Source organism: Poecilia formosa, unplaced genomic scaffold (assembly GCF_000485575.1).
Source record: "Poecilia formosa unplaced genomic scaffold, Poecilia_formosa-5.1.2 Scaffold11, whole genome shotgun sequence".
Classification (NCBI taxonomy): Eukaryota; Metazoa; Chordata; class Actinopteri; order Cyprinodontiformes; family Poeciliidae; genus Poecilia; species Poecilia formosa.
The window spans coordinates 2,133,763-2,157,591 of record NW_006799950.1 but is presented as its reverse complement, the minus strand read 5'-3'; the positions used below and the strand labels follow the sequence as shown (position 1 = coordinate 2,157,591).

Here is a 23,829-nt window from a genome sequence, read left to right as displayed (position 1 = left end):
AAACTTCTACCGTGACCTGAAAATCAGATGAGATTTTCAGCAAACGTCTGTTGCTGCAAAAGCTGATAGTTAACGCATTCCGTGGCCTAAAGTGAGAACCAAGAACATGGTTTTGTCCATGATGTTGGTTTCTATCCTGTAAGTTTTCCTTAGGACATTCACATTGAGATTGACCTATTGGCTCCAGAATCCAGTTATTGTTGAGTGAGGCCTCAGAAACCTTTTTTCTTTAAATTTTTGATTTTTGTTCATGTTTGAAAGATTCTGTGATAATGACGTGGAACCATATCAACCACTGAATTCTCAGCATTTGGTGTTCTTTACACGTACTGACTTCAGTCACTTCCATTTTGAACAGAAGTGATTTGTAGAAATAATATGTAACTCTATATTTGCCCTGTCCTGGAAAGTAAAATACAATGTAAGATATTCCAATATAAAGCAGTAAAAACACATCTCCCCATCCTCACACCAGGTGAAGCAATCAAACTTATAAATCATTTGACCAGATATATTCAGATATAAAAGAGGTTGTTTCATTTCAAGGCTTTGGTGATCATAGAAAGAATCTGAAAAACTGCATTTGCCTTTTAACTGTATCGAATGTCCTGTCTGTATGACGGAACTTTAAATGTTTAGAAAATATTACCTGTAATTAAAATACGCAAAAGGTGGATCAGACTTAGTAATAGTACACATTGATTCACTACCCACTAACTTTACCTATCAAATGTTAGAGTCTATATCCATGGTCATGCAAAACTAACACAGATGCATTATACCCAGAGATCATCTTGTGTAACAAGTCTGAACCGGAAGTGATCCACGCCATCGTCGTAGACAAGCGCAGCACAAAGCATAGATGAACCATGACTTCGACACCAACAAAAATAGAGTAGATTAACACAACTGACCAATGTGGAAGAGAAATATATATCAACAAAACCGCTGCTGTGGGAAACGACCTCTATGAGACAGTTACATGTCAGAAGATGTGGGCAAGCAAGCTACCTCCAACCTCCCTACACGAACTTCGCGGCCTGAAATCCATGCAAACAGCTTTGTAAAGGTCGTACGAACTCCTTTCCCTACAAGATTGTGGTGACTGGCAGAGTAAGTACCTGTAGTAACGTACACGTAGGCTTCATGTCCGTCGTAGCAGATGGAAGCTATATTAGCTATGCTAATTCTGGTAGTTCGACGTCTTCGGAAGTAAGTACTACAGTAAATATCACATATTTATCTTGGTGTTAAAAAGAGATTAGTATAATGTTCAAAAATTATAATCGAGTAATGCACTTAAATTGTTAAGATATGAAAGAAGGCCAGAGCTAGTTCTAAGCTTGTGGCTTGTTTATTGTTGTAGCAGCTAATCAATGACACCTGCCTGCCAAGATGGCTGTCAGTTACAAAGTTCGGAAATGTGACATGACATCACATGAGAACTACGTAAGCCAAATCTTATTCAGCACTGTAAATTTATATTCCACCTAAATTCATATTCTCCTATAAAAAAGACATCCAGAAACTGCCTATAAAGCAGTTTTTTTTTTTGTTTGTGCCACGAAGGTAAACCATCATGGAAGAACACATCTCACAACAGCAAAAACTTTAGCAACCAAAATATTTTAATCTATTCTCTCCCTTTTCTGAGTAGATATCTTTATATTCTTTTCGGGTTATATTTTTCAATCTGTTAAATTTTCTCTTATGCCTATAATGTTTGCTTGACTTCACCACATTTGCTGTGGAACTGCTAAACAACGTTATGACTTCGGCTAATCAGTTTTGTGAATCTGCCACTTTTTTTCCTTGCCATGGTTTTGCAGTCCAAGTTCATTCATGCTGAAGTTGTAACAAGTCAAAATGTTCCACAATAGTGTGCATTAACAGACCTGATTACTTATATTATCCCCTGGCATCAGAGCCTCTTCAAAGTGTTTGGTTAAATTTTATATTTCTTGGGAAACGCCAGTGGGGGAAGTCTGTTTTTTTGGAGCACTTATCAACCACTGCCTCAGCAACCACATCCAGTATCAAGAGGCATTTTCTGAAATACTTCGGTCTGATTAAGGTGTCTGTTCCTTCTCTTTACAGAAATGAGAAGCTGAAACCTGCTAATAACGCTAAAATGACAGCAAGACCTACTTTAGATGTGAATTTTGTGTTTTGACAATAACATCTTAACCATTGGTTTGTTAGCATTGAGCCTTCCGTTTGTCTTAGCGCTGAATGCTAGCTTCTAGCGGCCTTCTTGAGGATATAACTGTACTGCATGTTTTGGAAATAATACATTTTCTTTCTTTTTGCAATTTTTGTCTTGGGGAACTCGTGATCTAAATGCATTCAGTGACTTTCTTGACACTCCCATTAGCTAACTTCTTAATTATGTCAAGGCTTTGTTTACTTCATTCATATTGAGGTAGCATTAATATTTTAATATATGTCTGACATGCTACCCTATTCACTATAGATAAACTATGTTCCACAGGGTAGGTAGTTGGTATGGATGGAGAGGATGCAGTAAAAACACCATTGCAATGCATTCCTTTGAAAGCGTAGTTCTGCAGGTTGTCTTCATTTTCCTACTCTGGGTCAGACTCTGGCTCCAACATGTAAGGTTGGATGGACAAGTCTTCCACCGCTGACACCTCTGATAAACTTGAGAATAAAAGTTTCTGTGCTGGTAGATGATTGTATTGATGCTTTTAGATCTACAAAAATGGCTGAACGCGGTGGAGTGGAACTGAGCTCCGTCAGTTATCAGGGCGTCAAGTTAATCTTATTAATCTTAAACTCTAAGAAACATTTCTTGTCATTTATCACACTGGCTACATGCAGAAGTATAGCACATCTAGCGCTAGTCAGTCATACAACAGAGTGAATGCTTGTTTTATAATATGAAAGATTGCTATAGAAAATGAGGGAAGCCATTGAGGCTTTTGTACTCATTGTGTAAATCTTAGCTAAGCAACCTGATGTTTCCAAAACAGTCATTTTTTTAATTCTTTCAGGTTGCCTTAAAAAATAGATGTCTTTAGTGTTTATTGATGTGTGAGCAGCATCTCATTTACTGTTCCTTTTTAGTTTGTTGCATTATCAACAACATATGCTTCCAGTATTAGAGTCGGAAAACATAAAGATGCATATGCATATTGCATTTGTAGGTTTTCTTTGAAAAGCGGTTTTTTTTTTGGGTTTTTTTTGCATCGTGCTATAATTATCTCTGTTCCAAGGCAACATGCTCCCAGATGTCTCCTCCTTATGTTTCTGAAGTGAGTTTCCATCTGGCACACTTCCACCAAGGCCACAGACTCTCCCTTTCTCTCTGGTCTCCCCTGTACACTCTGTAGTCACTTTCAATCTAACTGCATTGGTGTCTCTAACACAACACTTTTTAATACTCTCCATATATAATGCAAATGCCACACCACTCTGCTCTGAACCTCTTCTATTCCCCTCCTTTACTTTGGTTTCTTTTTTCACGTTCATCTCAGTGTCGGTCTGTCTTTCTTTCCTGCAGCTATCTAGCTGCTGTGCCCCAGGAGTAGATGCCTGCTCAATGTGGCAGAGATGATTTGTTTGCTTTGCAATTATTTTCCATCAGTAGAGACAAATGGATTCATACTGCATAGAAAACCCACATAGACAAGGCCAGAGTGATGAATGCACTTGAAACCAACTGATGTCCACTCCCCATAACACAAAGTAGAGCCTTTTGATCCAATAATGAATTGCTTTATGGATATAGGTACAGGATAATCACAGTGATATATGTAGTTTGCAAACAAGACAAAGTTCATATAGATGTGTTGTTATCTACTAGTGGTGTTATTCCTTTGCAGGTCAGCAATAGTGTTCAAACTGTAGGTCATTGCTTTATTGTTGTTTTGTTTCGGCAGAAATTAATATTATCACTTCCTGAAAGTAAAACAATACAGATACGATAAAAAAAAAAAATAAAAATAAAAAACTCATAAAATGTTGACCACTTACAATAGCACTTTGTTAAAACTACAAAAAATATATTTATGTTTTACAAATTTAGTCATAGTTTCATCAATATCAGTTTCTGTTATCAACAACCTGAACACTAACTTCTTTCAGTCAGGAAGTCTAATTACATGCTTTACAGAAGGGAATAAAATGAATAGCATCTGATTCCAGCAACTACTTGAATAAAGAAATACACAAAATGTTACCTACTCTATATAGATTCGCAATTGCTGTGTTTGGGTTTGACTTTTGTTCCAAAGTAAATGGTGAAATTAGAACATTTTTGTACAAATTAGATCTTGCTTCCGAATTTTGCCACAGTCAAATCTATGAGACATTATTCTACAACCCAGTTTGTAAATTCATTCTGATTTCCTTCTTCTGTTGATTTTCTTTATCTGCTACATTCTGCCATTTATTTTGCTCTGCTAATTAGCTAAACCACAGAAACTTCTGCCAACCAAAGCAATTGCGTACAGTGATGTTATTATGGCTTTTGTAGAGGTCCACAACAGAATTTTATTTGTTGTCTAGATTTGGGTACACTTTGTGTCCTCAAACAGTACATGGCCATGTATATGCTTATAGTTGTACTCAACTATAATTGGAGAAAACATTGGAGAAAATGTTTTCTCCAATGTTTCTAACCTTTTGCATTTTAAAAGGAAGCTTCATAAACAGAGTTGACGTGATTAGTTATTTCTGTTTGTTTTATAGAACTGAAACACACGACCACACTGCAGACCTTTGTCTATGAACTTTCAAACTATCCTCGGTTAAAGAGATTAACCTTTTCCTCCTGACTCACGTCTTCTTGATTTTCCCCTTTCTCCTGCCTCTGGTCTTCTTTCTGCTGTTTAGCCCTGTCTCCGCTTTTGGAGTGTCTGGTTTGACAACTCCTTGTCCCGTCGCACCCCTCCTCTTTTTGCCTCTCCTTTGCCCTCCCTCCCTCCTTTTATACGAAGGGCAGGTTCAGGGGTCACCAATTACTCTAAGAGGGCTGAGAAAGTTGTATGGGCTCTGCCCTCGGGGCTGCCATGTTGTATTATCATCAGCGAGATTGCAGGTACGCTGCAGCCACTGGCTCCCGGCACAACAGCCACAACCTTAGCCTGAGCACAAGGTTGTATAGGCTCAGTTAGACTCAAACTTTTCTCATGCCTGAGTGGATGGCTGGCTCCTAGTCTGCCTCCTTCTCTTACTGACCTGCTGGGCAGAACTAATACATGCCTAGACTTCAGAAAACTTGGCTTTGTGATCATATGCACAAGGACAGTATGTACATATTTCACTCAGCCTGTCATGATAGGGTAGAGTGAATTTAAGAGTGGATTTAGGTCTTTGTATGGTTTTAGAATTTTCCAATACATGCAAAAGGCAGAACCAATGGAAATAATGGGAATCAAGCAGTATAATTGCAAGTACTTTGCATAGGTGCGAAAACATTGGGGATGATGTTCGATAGCATGTAAAAAAGATGTTAGACTATTGACCTGAAGCAGTGACGTCTGTAATTACTGTTAATTGGGCAGTGACTGAAGAAAGTTGATGTTTTCAACAAGGGACAAGTATGTTAACAGTCTGTTTAACAAAAAGTCATCAACAAATTTCAGCATATTACACTAAGAATCATCAGCTCTTCGTCACCCCCATTTGTTTTGACATTAGGCCTGTTCAGACATGACATTAACACAAATCCTTGCTGGTCCTGATACAAATGGACAGATTTAAACCTGAGGGTTTACACCTGACATTAAAAACCATCAAGAGCAATTAGACCTCAGCTACCTGCTCAGGATGCAGATAGACACGTTGCCGTGTCCCTCAGGCAACGCAGACTTCATCCACAGGCTGTTTCTTCAGCAGCGATGATACTTCATAATAGAACTACGTCAAAATGGGTGCCGCTGTGAAGCAGGGGGTAAGTGAACAAACAGTAGTTGTGTTTCCATTACAGATTAGGACAAAACATTTTTTGACATTCTGCTAACGTTGAAAAAACACAATTTTGCAATTGGGGTGTTTCCATTCAATGAAAAACTCAATTAAGATCTTGTGAATAAGTTTGTACACACGGTGATATCCCAGGCCATCATCCTCCTACCTCTTGTTGTCTACTTCGTCTCTTTTGCCTGTAGTAACATCTGGTTGTTGATCACATGTCTGTGATGTAAAGAAAAAGAAAAGTGTTTACATTGGAGTTTCACTAAATACATTATTTGATGCAGCTGAAAAACCACCTCAACGAAGCGGCAAAATTATTTAACAAAAAAAATGTGAGTTTTTCCAAAATTGATACGTTTCTATTAAGCAAATTATATTTTCGGAATTCCAGTTTGCGCAGTTATATGGTCAGTGGAAATGCAGGTATTCTTAAAAGTTATTTTCTTTTGTATTTAAAGGAACAGCGCCTAATTTTAACATGGGTGTAAGAACAATTCAGATCAGTAGTACTCTTTCAGTGTGAACTAGCGTGATTTGCTTTCATAGTGAAGACAGTGACGCCGCAAATGATCAATGAAAATGATTTGAGTGAAGTTCTGCTCAATCTGTCCTGAGGTGCATTCACACCTGTGGTCTTTTGGTCAGGGCAGACAGTACTATCAAGTCTGAGTGGGGCATTGCAAAGATTAGACTAGTCAGTTTTCTTAAAAGTCAAACAGAAAATAGCAGTTTCTGCCTCCAGCTTGAGTAAATTGCTAGACTTGGTGTGACAGACTTTAAAGCTCTTTCAAAAACCTAGAACGTGCCAGCGTTTGTATCCTACCTCCATTGGTGTGTATGCTTTTTTTCTTTTTTTGATTTTTCAAATGTCCATCAGTACAAATCTTCTGGTACATTTAGAGGCCCGGCCCAGTGTTGTTTTGTCCGGGGCCAACAGAAGCTGCTCAGCCAGTTGGAGTTGAAACGGCTCCTGAATAGAGAATCCCAAAGTCTGCTTCAGCACGCTCAGCCAAACCCCTCCGTAATTGCAAAAACAGCACTTGGTCCAGTAATAATGGGTGCACGTCATCTCCAATCCCTATTCGACCTGTCTGTCCACACCACAGTGGCAGCAATTACAGACTCAGGCTCTACCCTGGATGTGCGTAAAGGCAGAGAAACAGTAGACTTTGTGTATGTGCATGAGGGGGAGGCAGGTTACAGGGTGCATGAGAAACTGAAAGAAGTGTTTAAGTACACTAGAAAGAGCAAATACAGACGTGCTTTCAAGGGAAATTAAACATTTTTTACAGACATTCGTATTTTGCTGTAAGATGTCAACAGGGAGACCTTTAGTAGTTTATTTGGCAAACAGCTGGAGCGTTTGCCTTTTGGATTTTTCCAGCTCGTTGACAACAGAGTCACGAAATGTCAGAATTAAGTTGGCAGATTAAATCCAGACAAGCAAAAATAAAGGAATATGTTTCATCGGCGCTAATTCAAATACCAACAAAGCTTTGAAACTAATGTGGCCAATTTCTTCCTAAAGTCTGTGAGTCACTTCCTTTACTAAACATCCTCATGGCTACCCATCCATGACTCCTACAATGGCCATCACAAGGATTAACTGGAACACCGACTGATCTTTCCTGTTACGCTGCTATTGTTTTATTTGATTTTTCCCACAGGAGCATGACGAACTTGTGTCGAGGTGGACAATGGAACAGAGCCGCGGTCTGACCCCAAAACTAATTTGCCAGCTTCGCTCTTTTAACAAGTGCCAGTTTCATCAGTGCTGAGTTTGTTTATCTCCTCCTCTTCCCTTTATTTGTTGTGATGTTCTTCATTCTCAAGCGCAGACTTGTAAAAAGAGATTAGGATGTTTTGAAAAAGTTCCTGGGCTCTTCCCTTTGCCTGATGCTATTCCTGGCTAGTCTTTTGTCAACAAATACTGTAGATGGTATACTTTTTATTTTCCTTTCACATAATTTTGATCTAGTAATTCTACAAGACACATAGGACCGATTAAAAAAAAAAAACAACAACCTGTCTTTTTGCTAGCAAATTAAGATCTGAGATTCCCATGCTGTGCTCATGTATTTGTGATAATCTCTTTTTTTATATTGCTCATGATTTCTAAAGACAGAATCTGCTTTTGATTTGGTATGAGTGCCATTGTTGCCATTGTTGCCTACAACAGGCAGTGTCTGGTTTCCGAGGGGTCAGAGGCTGGGACGGAGTAGCCGTAAGCAGCAACGGTACGTGTGAAATTTGACACAGCTCTGCACCATTTGTGTGCGATTATGCTGATTTCCTCGGGCAACTTATGTCGGCAGCTTCTCACAGACAGATAGCTACACCGTGTAGAGATATGCGTTTACAGGAAAAGCCGGTGTGCCAGTTTAGAACCTGATACTTTCAAATAGGCTTTTAACTAAAAGTTTGTGATGGTTTTATTAGTCATTTTGTCTCTGCTCTTTAGGTTTTGCAATAGGCTAACCATGTGCATAAGTTAAAGAAGACAAACTTTGGGTCCAGCGCTGGAATTATGTAATCTATGCAGGCAAATTTATCTTTGGTCTGAAAAGACTCAGGAACGAATGGCTAAGGCATTACTGAGAACTCGGCCTGGACAAGATGGCTCTAAAACCTGCAACAGTATAAGGTTTTGATCTCAGTCTATATCAATGATTTTTGATTAGCTTTTTCTTTTCAATATCAAACCCTGCCAAACTGGTGTCGTGACCTTTCCTCTCTTATCCACAATTTCTTCATAATTTTCTCCTTTTATTCCATTCCACCCCGTTCTTTTTTATTTTTAAGCAGTGATGCGGCACAGCTTGATGTGATTGATGTTTCCTGCCAAGCAGTTTGAAGCGACTGATTGTCAGGCATACAGGTGTTGTGTCCTCTGTGGTTCCTTTGTTCTCCACTGGTTCATTCTGTTACACTCCACCATGATTACCTCCCTGCACGTTACACATTTGAATCTTTGTAAGTTTGTCTTGGTTTTCTTAATTAAATCTTTTTTTTTTTCCATTGAACTAGCTGCCACCTTTTGCCTGCATTTGGCTCCAATTAAATCTGCATTATGAAAAATCGCCTTAGCAATTTCACTACATACTGTAGATGTGACCCAATAAAAAACATTATTCTGGTACTTTTCATCGCAGTTAAAAATAGAAATAAGCAAAACTAATAGAGGAAGAAAACAAATAATTGTCAAATGGTGCATTTGTGGGGAAAAAAAAAAAAAAAAAAACAAGATAAACGTATTTAGTCATTTACCGAGCAAATGAGATTATTTATTTTGAAACCTTACAGGCATCTCTGAGTTACTCATGGTTGGACAGTCAAAAGCTTCACTCGAGAGAGTTTTAAATATGTCTGATTCACTGATGTTAAATCGGGGTGACAAAGTCAAATGCTCGAGTTGAGATGTCATTCAATATAAATGTCAGTACATGTAATAAACATTTTAGGCTATTCTCAGCTCTCCACTTGGTATTGTCTCTTTTATCTGTTCTTTGAGGGACTGCTCTTAGCTTATCTTTACAGTGTTCAGTCATAACCGTTTCATCTTTCCCTCCCCTCAACCTTCATTCTTTTAGTTTTCGTAGGTGGAGGTGAAGTAAAATGCAGCTGATTTAAGTGGTTGTGTCCCTGAGGCATTAGATGTTGTGCTTCATTCTGTTGCAGCTCAAGACCATTTTACTTCTATTCCTTATGCAATGCTGAGAAATAGTGCATGCAGCACTGCTATTAGGTACACAGATGTAAGTCCATTTGTGCTCTGCCTAGAAAAGAACTGGAACCTAACATTTGACAACAAAGGCTAAGTTTTTACCAAACTTCTCCTTTTTTGTACAAAAGTGTAACTATTTGAACATTGTCCTTGTCAAACTGATGTTTACATGTTCTCTTACCCAGAATTCATCCTTATTTGGATTCAACCAATCATACATATCATTATGAACTTCCTAACTGTGTGCTGGTTCCAATTTTGCTGCCATAACAACTCTGGCCCATCGAGGCATGGACTCTGCAAGATGAATGAAAGTGTGCTGTTGTATCTTGCACTAAGATGACAGCAGAACTTGAGTGGGACCTCCACGGATTGGACTTATTCGTCCAACCATAACCACATCCTGGTGGGACACTGGACCAGCTCTGCACCCTCAGCGGGGTCCTGGAGGGTGCAGCGGGGTGTGCCCAACCAGTCTGTGTGTGTTATGTGGACTTGAAAAAGGCATTTGACAGTGTCTCTCATGTGGTGTTGTCGAGGGTACTTCAGGAGGATGGGGTACAGGTCCGTACTGTACCCCATACAGTAAGGTCACTGTAAGTCCAGTGCCAGACCAGAGCTTGATCCATATTGCTAGCAATAAGTTGCAAGTTACTTTTGTATGACTTAAGCTCTTTTCTGGTAAGACTTGGGTTCCAAAGGTTACCCTTTGTCATTGACTCAGTACATTCCCTTTAAGAACAAAATTTCTAGAAGCAGCCTCAGTGTTCAGGGAATCCATTTTAGTGAGTTCGGATCAGGTCTCTACTTTTTTGCAGATAATAAAGTCCTACTGGCTTTGTGAGATCATGATCTCTGGTGGGAGCAGATCACAGTCGAGTGTGAAGTGGATGAGGATCCAAACATGAGACCGTAGTCATGAGCCAGAAAAGGGTAGAGTGTCTTTTTGGGCTCAGGGATGAGGTTCTGCTGTGGTGAAGAGAGATTTACCGGTTGAGCTATGTTCCTATCCTCATCAGTGATTATAAAATCTTGGTAGTGAATAATAAAGATTGAAGCGTCCGAAATTAGTTTCCTCCGGGGGATTTCTGGGTTTTCTCTTAGAGACAGGGTGAGAAGCTCAGACTAGAGACGCTGCTCCTCTTCGTTCGAGAAGAGTCAGTTTAGGTGGCTCGGGTGTCTGGTCTTCATCGGGAGAAGATCCAGAAGAAGCTTTAGGGACTATATTTCTTGATGGGCCTTGGACCGTCCTGGAGTTCCCTCTGAGGAGTGGGCCTAAGTGGCTGGGGAGAGGGGAGTCTGGGCCTCCCTGATTAGGCTGTTGCCTCCCCGAACCGACCCCAGAAAAGCATAAGTTAATGGATAGGTGGGCGCTTAAGAGGCCACACTTAAGCCTGATCAGTGCATGCAATTATATTGCTATTTGTTTGAACATGCACATTAGTGCCAGTTTGTATTTTTGTAAAACTGTCAGCAAAGATCAGCTGTTTAGTTACAAAAGTAGGTCACTTTCCAAGGGAAATGTGTGTTTGGACGTAGATTAAATTTAGCTTTATCATTGAAAAAATAAAAATCTAGGTTTTATTTTGAAATGGGGAAAAAGACCAAACAGATTAGATTAAAAATGTTTATTACTGAAATAAAAATCACTGAGGTTATAGTAGTGGCCAATGCTGTTCATTTCAATTTATTCCAGAGGAGAATGGATTACCCTACTTGGCCTTGGGAGAGAATCTGTGCTTTTTAGTTTGTATGTTCTGCTTCCTTATTGAATGTTTTATTTGTTTATTTACAGTGTAGAGATTGTAAACAGCATCCCTGTAAACAGTGGCATTCAGAGCACTAAATGATCTAATATTGTACCTCAGCACAGTTACAACCGAGATCCTGTGTAAATGGACCAAAAGTCTACGGCCATGATGGCTCACTAAATGCACACTGGGATCGTTGGCCTTGCTCTGTATAATGCCAGGCTTTGTTGGTCATGTTTCCTCAGGGAGAATAGGAAAAAAGCAGAGGAACACTTTAAAAGTCAGCAAGGAAGAGAGAGAATGAGGAAAAAAATCCCTGAAGGCAAATGGCAAGAAACATCAGGGCCGTTAGACAGAGCTACTTTAGCTGTCATGCAAGAGTATGTGAACGCACCAGTGAACGCACACTGTCAGCATCAGTGAACACACACAAACAGTCAAGATGGGGACAAGCTTTATTATCAGCTTTATGGTGTGTGAAACATGCTCACTTAAAGCTCAAATTGTTTCTGGGTATCAAAAATCTGTACCAGATCATCTCTAGAGCTTTTTTAGTTATTTTTTTTTTTAGTTATTTATTGTTGTTTTAGGTTTTGTCACCATTCATGACTGTTAAGGCAAAGAACCTTAATCCTGCACAATTTGCTCTGTAATTTGAAGTCAACTGACAAGTTGAACCAAGCAGCATAAACTCTCAAGAGGTATTTGCTTTGTCAGAGCCGATTAGAGGGAGGCAGATGCTCTGGGATGACATGAGATGCCACTGAACAGAGCCGTTGGCCGCCGCCGCCTGTTTGCCATGAGATGCGTCGACACAGACAGAATGAAGCTCAAAACGTATTAAATAAAAAAGAAGAGAGAGAGTTGTGTGAGAGAACTCAACCATCTTCTTAAGGATTCCCATTTAACTGCTCTGCCAGATCTGATCTTTTAAGTTTGTTTGCTTGTCCAGGCATGTGTGTGGCTTTAGTTTAAAAGCTGTGTACACAACCGTGTTTGTTGTAATGGCGGTATGCTAGGGACACGTCTGCATCGTTTATGTACAGCATGAAAGCGAAAGAGCTTGTGTTCTCTCTCTCTCTCTCTCTCTGTCTCTCTCTCTCTCTCTCTCTCTCTCACTCTCTCTCTCTCTCTGTGTGTGCGTGCTTGTGTCTGTGTGTGTTGCAGAGAAACACTTTGATGCTTTTTGTCGTTACTCATCACCATGGAAGATCACACAACACGATATGACAATGCAGAGTGCAGCTCAGCAAGTGGTGCTGGGATTTTAATTGATGTTAAAACCACCAAGTAGTTGAAGCATTAACGGGTGACACATACTGAGGATAGGATCATTTTTACAGGAATGTTTTATACTAATTGTTTATGTATAAAAAAAATACACAACAAATGAATTGTATTCTTAAAAAGGAAATGTTGATTTACTAGAATTTAGCCTCTTGTGAAAGTTTTAACAAATTCCCACATATTTCTTTCCTAATTGTCTTTTGTGATTAAAGCCATTTTAAAGCTTAAAATAACAGGGTTGCTACATAAAAATGGTACAAAAAAGATCAATGTAACATAAACACCTGAAATTAATTAACACATTATTTTAAGTACTTCATAAAGTTAGAAGTTTGAGCTACTTTTAAATAAATGCCACAAAATTTACTAAACCGGAATCAGATGTTCTGCAGATAATGCTCACAGGTTGGACATCAAAACAGACTCATACACATTTTGTAACATTAGAACCAAAACATCCGGTACATCTTATGTCATAAACCAACACACAATAGCGTAGAATTGTGAAGTCTTAAAAGCTTTGCATACATTTGTGTAAAATCCTCTCTATGCTGAGACCCCTAAGTAAGATCAGTTCAACCAACTGACTCTGGTCAGATGAGGGGAAAAAAAAAAAGTTGCAATATCTATGCAGGAGTCTGTAATACTACTTGTAACATCAGCTATTTCAGTTTGGTAAAGAGGTTTATTCATGGGTGTACGCAACACTGTTAAAGCTGTACTCTTCCATTTCACCCTTTTCACTTTTCCCTTGAGCTGTTAAACTAGTTAAAGCCAAATCCTCTGCATATGACCATCTTTAATCTTGCATTAGACCAAAGTGAGCCTCTGTTAGCATTAGGCATTGAGCTTATTACACGATGATAAATCTCTCATGCTGAGTTAAATCATTTGAATTGACAATGCAGAGGTTCAGCAAGGCAAATAAGAATAGCTCTACCTTAGCCTGCCAAAGCTTAGCCTCCCGGCTATTGAAAAGGACACCTTTAGGCTCACCACAAAGCTAATATTAGCTTAGCATTAGCGTTAGCAAACAGTGGGATTAATCTGGCTGCTGGGCTGTCAAAACGCATAACTGCATGCTTCCAAGGGTTCCTTTGGAGTTATAATCCTGGGTCTCGGCAGGCGATGACCTCATGGGCTGGACTGGTGCCTGTGGGAGGATTGTCTAGCAGGCCACTCATAGAGATTTGCAGTGTCTGTGTGCGTGTGTTCTTTATGGCGGATGGCTTTATTGAGGACCATCCCACAGAGAGAGCAGTGAAACTGGCGAGTTGAACTTTTCAAACGTGCACTGGAACAGAGCTCCAGCTGTTTTGTTTGGGCATTTTTATACTGTGTCTCATAGAGATGCAGTGTGTGTACGCCCCGGGATATGGGTGCAATGATATTTCAATTGTCCCCATGCCACATTGCATCAACAGTGTACCGTGTTTTTCCTCACGGCTACAAGATAATTGAAAAGGTTAACCTGTCAGTTTTATCCTATGTTATTTGTCTTTACTCAGACTAAAATAGTGGTGAGACATCTGTGACTGCCAAGATGGCACGCTCACTTGAGTCCTTAATGACCATGAGGGCATCACTCAGAAATGACGGTGCTGCTGTAAAGCAAAAATCCCCTAAATTTCTAATGTTACCATTATTCTGTCCACTTGGGCCACAATTTTGAAGCATGAAGTAATGCATAGAGAAAGAGGAGGCTAATCTCTAGGTACGGATGTTGTACATCTTTTATCTTGCCCCATCACCATCACTCACAGCCCTGGAGTGACAATCTATGCTGAGAGATCTTTACCCCAGGCTAACCACCAATTTATAAAACCCTAGGTTCACAGACGTGGGTCTTTGAGGTTAAAATAACTCCACATCGTCTGACAGGCAAACACAGATTGGAAATTAAAAGTCAGTTGGCTGGGTCAAATGCACACACATAATGGCCAATACACATTTGCTGACGGTTAAACCAGGGACTTTAGAGGCAGATTGCTTTGCTGTCAGGATCACATATTGTCAGTGGCTCCATCCAGCCATGGACTTCATCAGCTAGAGAGACCCAGGACTGACTGACTCCATTAAGCTCTACAGCTGGGGTGAACAGCCAGTATGATACAGAAGGCTGCTCCAGTTAAGACTAAACTGGTTTTATATGCAGCATAGTGTACTTTTATAAAGGCGTTTTTTATGATTTCTGCCCTGGTTTGCAAATGAATAAATAAATAAATAAGTAGAACAGACTGTTAAAGCTTTATGTTAAAATAACAGGTAGTTTAAAAAACTTGTTAGAAGATTTTGTCTTAAAACATATTAGGCTTTAATTAGTAGTAAATGCAACATTGATCAACATAATTGATGTGTTCTTGCTTGATCATTTTCATAACATTTGACAAAATGTAATGTTTATTGCTTGTTTTATCATTGAACTGCATTGTTACTGAAATTTGCTACACAAATAAACTTCACTTGACTTGATTCCCAAGGTGGCAGCTTAAAGCAGATATAAAGAAGCGTATGTTTTTGCTTTTATGAATCCGTTTAAGACCTACGTGTATTTTAAGTGCAGTAATAATATTAATTGTTTATGGCAGCAGTTTGCTTCTTGGCCATGCCCCAACACAAACAGTAGACTGGATATTTACTTTGGATCCAGGGCTTCTAAGAAGAAGCTGTCCTGCTCTTCTAGCGAGGTCTGATCTAGGTGAGAAGTCCCGTCCCATGCAGCCTGTGGACAGATGGAGGAGGAAGTCCTTCCTGTTCCAGTTATATACTTCAGATGACATCACAGAATTTTCTTTGCTGAAATTACTCCTCTTCCTTCTTCTAGAGACTGAAAGTGGATTAATGCAGTGCATTGTGGGATTGAATAGTTCTTATACCAGTCTCTTTGTTTCCTCTGTGCAGTTTAGCCCTTCATGGCTGGGACCAAACAGCAGTGATGCTGCTCCATACACAACCCGCTGTGGGGCTTTGGGCATTCCAACATCTTTCTGTCAAAACCAGGATTTACTGCTCCGTCAGTCTGAGCTACAGTATCTTCTCTACAAGATGAAGCCCACGGGGGCCAACCTTTACTTCCCACACGCATCAGTGAGACTTGATCTAGACCTAGTTCATCACTTCTCCTCCCGGGATAAATGACTGGAAGGTTGTCTAATAAATACTTGAAAAGTATTTTTTTAAAGACATTTTCGGCAAGATTCATAACTCCACACCTGAATACTCAATACAGTTACTGTAGATGAGCCAACATCCCTTTGTAGATGGTTAGCACTGACAACAACAAGGTGACCCTGGGATTGAATGGATGACAGAGACATACTGTTTGTTCTGCCCAACCATCTATGCAGCTAGTTAGGAGTGTAAACGCTTCTAACTATTTCAGTAGATTATCACATCTAGACATATTTAAATATATCTAAAACCTTCAATCCAAAATTCAGAAATTTGATCAATTGTTTTTTTTTTTTTCATGCTAAATTTATATTGAAACTTTTGTTCACAATTGAGATATTTTCAACCAAATATAGTTTACAATCTTAGCTAGGCAAGTGTATATCTACAATATTTCACTAATGGCACACTAAAATCTTTTAAAGAGTATCGTTTTGTTATTTAATGTTAAAGGTAATTGTTGCGTTGATTGAGCGACATTGGGGATTAGTAATTGCTCTGCATTCACCTAAATCTATTTATACAACCACATTGAGGACTCTTACCCTCCTCTGCAGAACTTTTACTGGAAAAAGTTCTTCTGACATTAATCATTAAAACCATTAAACCATAGATTTGGTTAGGACTTAGTTTTGTGCTGGTTTAAGAACTGTTACATAAGCAGGGGTTATAATTTGGATCAAGAAAAGTCTCCAGGAAATCAACCTTCGAGGAGACGAAAATGCAACTCCGTGTGTGTGTGTGTGTGTGTGTGTGTGTGTGTTTTGTAGAGTGCGTATTCGTGTGTTAGTGCTCTCTCCGTGAGAACCAGTCCTGTTGCCTTCCAGCTGAGTTGATAGATCCAAAGTCGAGATAATCTGGTTTTACCTTTAGCCCCAAAAACAACACGAATAATCCTGGAACAGCTGCGATCAACCATGAAACGACTGATGGCTGCTTGTTAGCTGAGGTCAAGGAGCCCAACAGGACGAGACCTTGAGAGGAACGACAGGATATTGAACTAATCATCAAAAATTATGGCAAGAGTTATACACAAAAAACTACATAATAAAACTGGCCCTTTAACAATTTTAGCAAAACACAGGTTTCCTTTTTCCACCTTTATCTTTTTTTTTTAAAGCCAAAAATTCCAGATATTATGAGTCCTGTTCTGATGACACTTCACTTTCAGCACACTCAAAATTATATAAAGCGGCCAAGATGCTGAGAGCCAAGAAGAGTGATGGGATGAGAGCTGAGCTGAGAGAAAAGAGGCTGGGAGAGGGTTACAAACAGATGAATAAATGAGTTAAGTGGAGAGTAGGGAATTTGTGCTTTCCTCCTCCCCCTTCCTGTTGCACCGTTGAGTGTATAAGTGCACTCCCCCTTCTCCTTTTGCTTCACTGCATCTCTGCTCAACTCCCAACAGAAATTGCTCGGTGGCATTAAATATGTAAAATTAGCATTTTAAGTAGAATACGTTTCTGTGTCACGCCCTGCTCTCCCCGCTCATCCCCTCCGCCTGCTGCCCAGCCCTGAGCGCATCAGCCACACAAATGCATGCATGCATATGATATGAATTTAGTCATCTCCATAGTAACACCCGTGGGGGTGGGGCTTTGGATAGAGGGCATGAAAGGTGTTGGCACTAAAACTGGATCTGATTGTATTAATTCTTTATTTAGTGAGTTTGTTCAAGGAGTTAAATATACAAGGGCTCTGCTACAATAAAGACCAAAATCCAAATTTTATATATATATATATATATATATATATATATATATATATATATATATATATATATATATAAAAATTCAAACCATCTGGCTTTTAAAAATATTTTTATCTGCGGTATTTAATCTTTGCAGACATTAGTTCAATAAGTGTCACACGCGGAAAGTATATTTGAATGCATTATTTATTATTTATTCTGGTAACCTACTCACTGCATAATTATGTATGGCTTTACTAATACGTTAGCATATAGAGCTTAGTATATGTACAAAAAAAATGCTTCACTATTGATGAAGCATTTATGACCCTTTCACATTAATTTTATGGATGACACTAAATGTAAGTTAAAGGTTACTTTTATTATTGCTTTTATTAAAAGGTCAGTTTAATTTTTTTGAGGTTGGATGCTACTTAGAGGTTATGATCATCTTACCTTCAGAAACTTTTAGTGTCTTGTTTTGATGAAACTGAGAAATTATTCTGAAATAAAGACGTGCCAGAGCAGGGTTAAAATCAGTCGACCTCTATCTGTTTTCGTTTCTAGCGACAGATATTTTTCCCATCCAGTGCTTTTGCAGATCACCCTCAATATACATCTACAGCACAGAATAGGCTAACACAAGGTAATTGGTATTAGCATGTCACCTGGAAGAAGCACAGCTTTGTCAGTGATTTAATTAGTCACATTTAGCTGCATTTCTAAACAGAGTAATGCCTAGCTCCTGCTGACAGTGGATGCAATGCTAACTTTGCTCTCTATTTTGATTGTACTTGTTGATAGTTTGGCACAAAAAAAGCATTTGATGAGGTTTCAGTCAATCTGGCCTGTGTGAAACAATCCTAAAATGTTACTTTTTTAGGAGCATTTTATTAATGAATTGTTCTTCTTGTATTATAAGCTTAATGCATTGCTTTGAACATCATAACATGTTGAGGGTAGTGTTTCAGCTGCTCTCTTCTTGGGACTGAGGAGATGTCGCAGCACTGTGTTCGATGACAAAGACGAACGCGGGCCACAGCAAGACTCACCGTCACCGATAACACCACAGTAAATGTTTGGAAAACTGAACACAGGTCCTGGTTTTTAAAACTGGCTCCACAACATATCACACAATCCCGACTGGCTGTGCTGAACAAAATAAAAGACCGCAGTCAAACTGGCATTATGAGTTTCACCAGGTCTCTACAGGTAAACTACTTTCACTTTTTCCTTACATGGTTAATTAGATAAAGTCGGACTTCAGTGTGAAGTCCATATCCTCCTTTGTCCCAGCCAGAGTTTCTGTAGGGACTAATAAATCCCTGAAATTAAATGTCTACTTCTATGTGAAGTCCATAGGTAGACTTCAATTGTACGTCATCATCCAAGGCAACCATTCAAGTTGTTTTTGGTTTTAAAACATTTCATAATTAGCTTTTGTGCCTTTCCTTTCTTAATTGTGGAAGGTTTTTCTTCCCCTATAACTGTCAGATAGATAGTTTTAGGTAATTTATGTATATTTATATCTGATACAGTTCATTCTCTGATATAAAAACGGATAGAGCTTTTAGCTGCCTTTAGAGAAAAAAAAGACCTCAAATTAGGGGAAAAAGGAGAGTGAGAACTTAAAACACACACAGCCAGCACCTTCTCACCATGTGTTTTTGCTTTGTGCAATGTGTTTTAGCCTCCAGCTCGGCTGTCCGTCTCTCGGAGTCTGTATGGGAACCAGGCGCTGCAGACGAGATCATTATTGCCTCATTCATTAGAGTCATCGTTTAAGGTTCGGATCTGCCCACTGTCCAGCTCAGGGCTGTTCTCAGGACTCTCACACACAACAGCTTCATGCTCTACAGTTAAATGAAAACTAGTCCTTCAGAATAATGCTTCACTCATGCTCCTTTTGTTGTTTCTTAGCTTATTTAAATACTCAAATTAGACCAACCAAACAAGGAAGAGAAAAAAAAAAAAAAATCCCAGAAAATAAACTCTGGCAGGCCTTTCCATCCGAAGCGTCCACATAATCAATCATAACCGGGGGAACACAAATTCATCAGCTTGGATCCATTTTGCTGTAGTTAGAGATCAAAAGGTTGCAAGTTGACTATAGGAAGTCCAGGTACTAACCCAGACTAATTTATCTAACATGGGGGAGATTTAGCCCCCTAAGGAGACGTGGACATGGTTTTTCTCCATCACCTCGAATATCCTCGATGGGGCTCGAGGGCACTTAGTCCTGCATATCCTGTACGCCGTTTAACATTCCATTGATCAGATTAATTGCAGCTGATTGTGTCCTGTGTGAGGAAGCCTGCGAAAGTGCACATTTACTGACATAATTTATAGGAGGCATGGACGATGGAACATTTTCTTCTTTTGATGGGAGTTTTTGAGATTAAATAATAATAACACGAGTTAAGCACAGCGGTGGTTTTACATGAAAATTTTGAAAACTGTATCAGGATGACAGTCTTTCTTTTTTTTTTCTTTACATTTCCAGAAGCATGTCCATCACCGCTCTTCACTAGATATTGGTCAGAAACCACAATTTTATTTATTTTGTTTATGTACTGACTTTTTATGCTATTTCCCCTTCTCAACTACTTGTTATGCACACAGCCTATATTTCTCTGCAATTATAAATAATTGTTACTTGAAATTTGCGGGAGCCTGGAGTCTCCTGGTTCTCCTCACCACTTGAGGGGCCCGTCAACCTCTGCCTTATTGGTTTCGAGTGTGCGTATGTTCTCACTTGTGCACACACATTTCACACATTCAGCGAAAAGCCAGCACTCAGGAAGTAGCTCTGCTTTGAAGGCGGCAATTCATGTTTCCAAGCGTTGAGCACTTATTGGAGGTCAGACTCAGGGTCTATTAGGGCCCTCATATTCATTACGGTGGGGTGAGAGGCGAGAGATCTAGGGAACAACAATACCCTCTAGTTAACATAACCTCTGGACTCGGGATGTTTTTCTGTTGGTTTTTACTTAACTCCCAAGGTCTTGAAAAAACATTCAGTAATAAGCACCATTGAGCTTCCTCGCATTTTTTGTAATGATTCATCCTTGGAGAAAAATATACTAGATTTTTCTGACAAACCGACACAAACTGGTGCATAACTTTGCAGTGAAAGGAAAGCGACAAATCATAGCGTTTTCTTACAAATTAATATCAAGGAATTGTGGTGTACCTTGTGCCTCGGTGTCGTCACAGGTTTGGTAGCATTACAATTCTTTTAGTGCATGTTTCTACCTGCTTTGCACATCTAGAGATGCAGATTGTAACCTCATTCTTCTTTGCAACAGAGCTCAAGCTCAGTCAGATTGGCTGGAGAGCACCTTTGAACATCATTTTTCAAACCTTGCTGCAGTTTCTTCATTGTATTTTACATTGGACTTCCACTGATGCAATCTGATCTCAACATTTTCCATCTAACCTTAAGCTCTGATGAGGTTCACCGTCCATACTAAACAAAAACCTCTATGTTTTATTATTGGGATGATTCGTTCAGGTTTCAAACCTTCTACTGTATTTTGCATGTGGATCAAAAAAGTTAAACTTTGATCTCCTAAATGACCTGAGCATCTTCTTTTTTATGTTTAATTTGTCCACTACTACAAAGATCTCTTACTGTTTTCTTTCAATAATTCTATAGTCATGCCATTTTTTTTTGCACAAGCTGAACTTTTAAATTAGCCAACTAAAAGCTCTTGTCAACAGATTCTCCCACCTGATTTGTTGACCCCTGCAGCTCCTTCAGTATTACGATGACTCTTCTATGATTGTGATGGGTTTTGCCCCTCAGTAATGCTATTTCTGTTTTCAGGTGACGGAATGAGCAGTGGTTGCTTAGTATTGGAGACATTGCTTACTTACTACTACTATTCATTCATTCTCTCTGTAAACATTTCTCTGTTCTCCTTGGTCTTCGTGATGCATTTTGATCCCTGATGTTTTCTAACAAACATCTGAAGCCTTCACAGAACAGCTGGATTTATATGGACACTAAACCACACACAGATGGACTCTAATTACTAATCTGTGCATGTAATTAGGTGACCTGTGAAGGGGCTGTATAGTCTTGCAGTTGTGAGCCTTCCCACATATGTATCTCGGGTTTGAATCCAGACTTGGGTCCTAGTGAAATACATTGAAGAGGTTTTTTACGATACAAATGTGTGTCATTACTTTTGCAGGGCGCCGGATCCTTGAGTTTTAAGTTATTTTTGGGATGTTTCTACTTTGTTAGCCTTGAAGTTCTTACTCACGAGTAGTGTTAATCACTCAGTATGTTTTTAGACTGTAATTTATTTTTCATAAGTCCAGCAACAAAGGGAGTATTTGTATGTCATATGAAAAAGAGCCAAAGGCAATGGCCAGGAACATTTGAAAGACGGTGGTGAAAATCACAGTGATGATTATTGTCCAGACATTGAGGAAAAGGCTATTCCAATCCACTGCCTGAGGATTAATGCCAGCGAGTATTTCCCTTTTGTGTATTTTGTGTGATTATAGACGTCTTTCAGCCTGTTCCAATGCGGCGTTACGATGCAGTGAATAATTTCTCTCGGACTCTTTTTTTTTTTCTTTTTTTTTCTCTTTGTCTCTTTTACATTTAAGTGAACATGCCAAAAAATACAACACTCAATCTCACACGGCCTCAGAGACTTAAATACGTACGGCAGATCAAACACACGCACACCTCTCAAGCCCCTTCAGGGACGACACTCTACACCACATGCCAAAGCACACATCCTTACTTAATGCAGCATTGCCTCTGAAAGTCCTCGGCATGCACACAACCCAAAGTGTGTGCGTCTCCGCGTGCTGCAGTCACGTCACTTTAGACTAAGGTGATCAGCCCTGCGCCGGCTTGGCCCGGGCCCCGCGGGGGTATCCCGGTGTCTCAGTGTCCTGGAGTAGGGAAAGCAGAGTGTTGGATGGAGTATCCCGTAGCGCCTGGCTGGCTCCTGGGCAGTAGACAGCTAAATCAGTCACAGATTGGATTATGAGCGGCAAGTTATGAATACATCTTTCTTGGAAAACACGAGCTGTTGTGAATGTGTCAGGGTTGTTTATTAGGAATCTGGTTGTCGTGTGGATGGAAAGTGCACACTAACACCCAGAATAATACCAAGTAAAGTCTCCTTTTGTATTTTTTTTATATCATTTTATATTGTTTACTTGATTTTCATTGCATACTATGAGTATTGTCACCCTCACACTCTCTATTTCTCTTTACCTTCTTCTCAACCCTCAGGTCATAGATTCAGTTTCAAAGTGCTGAATCTCATCTGAAATCTGTTGCAATCAGTGCAGCGCTGAGCACAGAATAAAAGACTGTAAGATCTGATATCCCTGTGTTCGTGCTTGATTGTGTTCAAAAGCCTTTTTGTTGCATTTATAGACCCACAGAATCAATAACTCATCCAGTAGTGAGAATGTCTGTGAAAAATGTTGGACGATGCAGTTTTTCTCCATGTATCAGGACGCTACACCTCAGTACAATGCATTTCAGTGTTTACGTTGAGAATCGTACAAATGTGTGGCATAAACGGTATTGAGGTTTTCAATGACAGCAGTGCTTAGCTACGAACCCCAAGTTGTTTGTTGTTATGAATCTCCTTTTCTTCTCCATCATCATCGGCACAAGGTTGTAAAACTCTGTCAGTGTCGCACAATAAAACTTAATCCTATGCTACAGTTGTTCCCAGTCCTTTCAGCGTCCAACTCTCTTTTGAACAACATTGAAAGTAACGGGTAATCTCATTTGTCGAATAATTATAAAATCCAACTAAAAAATATTCATACACTTGGGAGATTTAGGGTCAAAACAATCTTTTAATTTTACGAGCATGTTTTTTTTTTTTTTTTTTGTGACTGGAAAAGTGTTTTGGAGCGGTCCAGTCAAAGGCTCGACTTGAATATGATATAGAGAATCTGTGTAGAGAGCTAAAGAGATGCATGAAGGGATCTGAATATGAACTTTTCTGGATGTGAAGAGCATCTGAATATCCCAAACTCAAAAACTCTCAGCTCAACAAGGTTAGTGCGAGCCCCCACATTGTGCAAGTGTTTCTTCCGTAGGCTCTCCATGTTACTCCATTTTTTTGGGGGGCTGGATTTTTTCCACTTATCCCATGTCTGTTACAACAACAACAATGAAGCAGTTGAAAGCTTGATATTTCAAGCTTTTAGTATCAGCTTGAAATATTTTGATTTTGTCAGTTTTTCAGTTGCAGCAAGTCCTTGATCTACAGGTG

The 23,829-nt window shown here is 39.4% G+C and overlaps 1 long non-coding RNA gene across 2 annotated transcripts in view; it reads left to right on the top strand.

The window, feature by feature from the left end:
• The first annotated feature begins 776 nt into the window (after window positions 1–776).
• LOC103132222 (uncharacterized) overlaps window positions 777–23,829 on the top strand; it is a 37,048-nt gene continuing 13,995 nt past the window's right edge. For both annotated transcript variants that reach the window (XR_475524.2, XR_475527.2), the window contains exon 1: window positions 777–1,113. This is a non-coding gene — a long non-coding RNA (uncharacterized LOC103132222). The remainder of the gene's footprint in view (window positions 1,114–23,829) is intronic.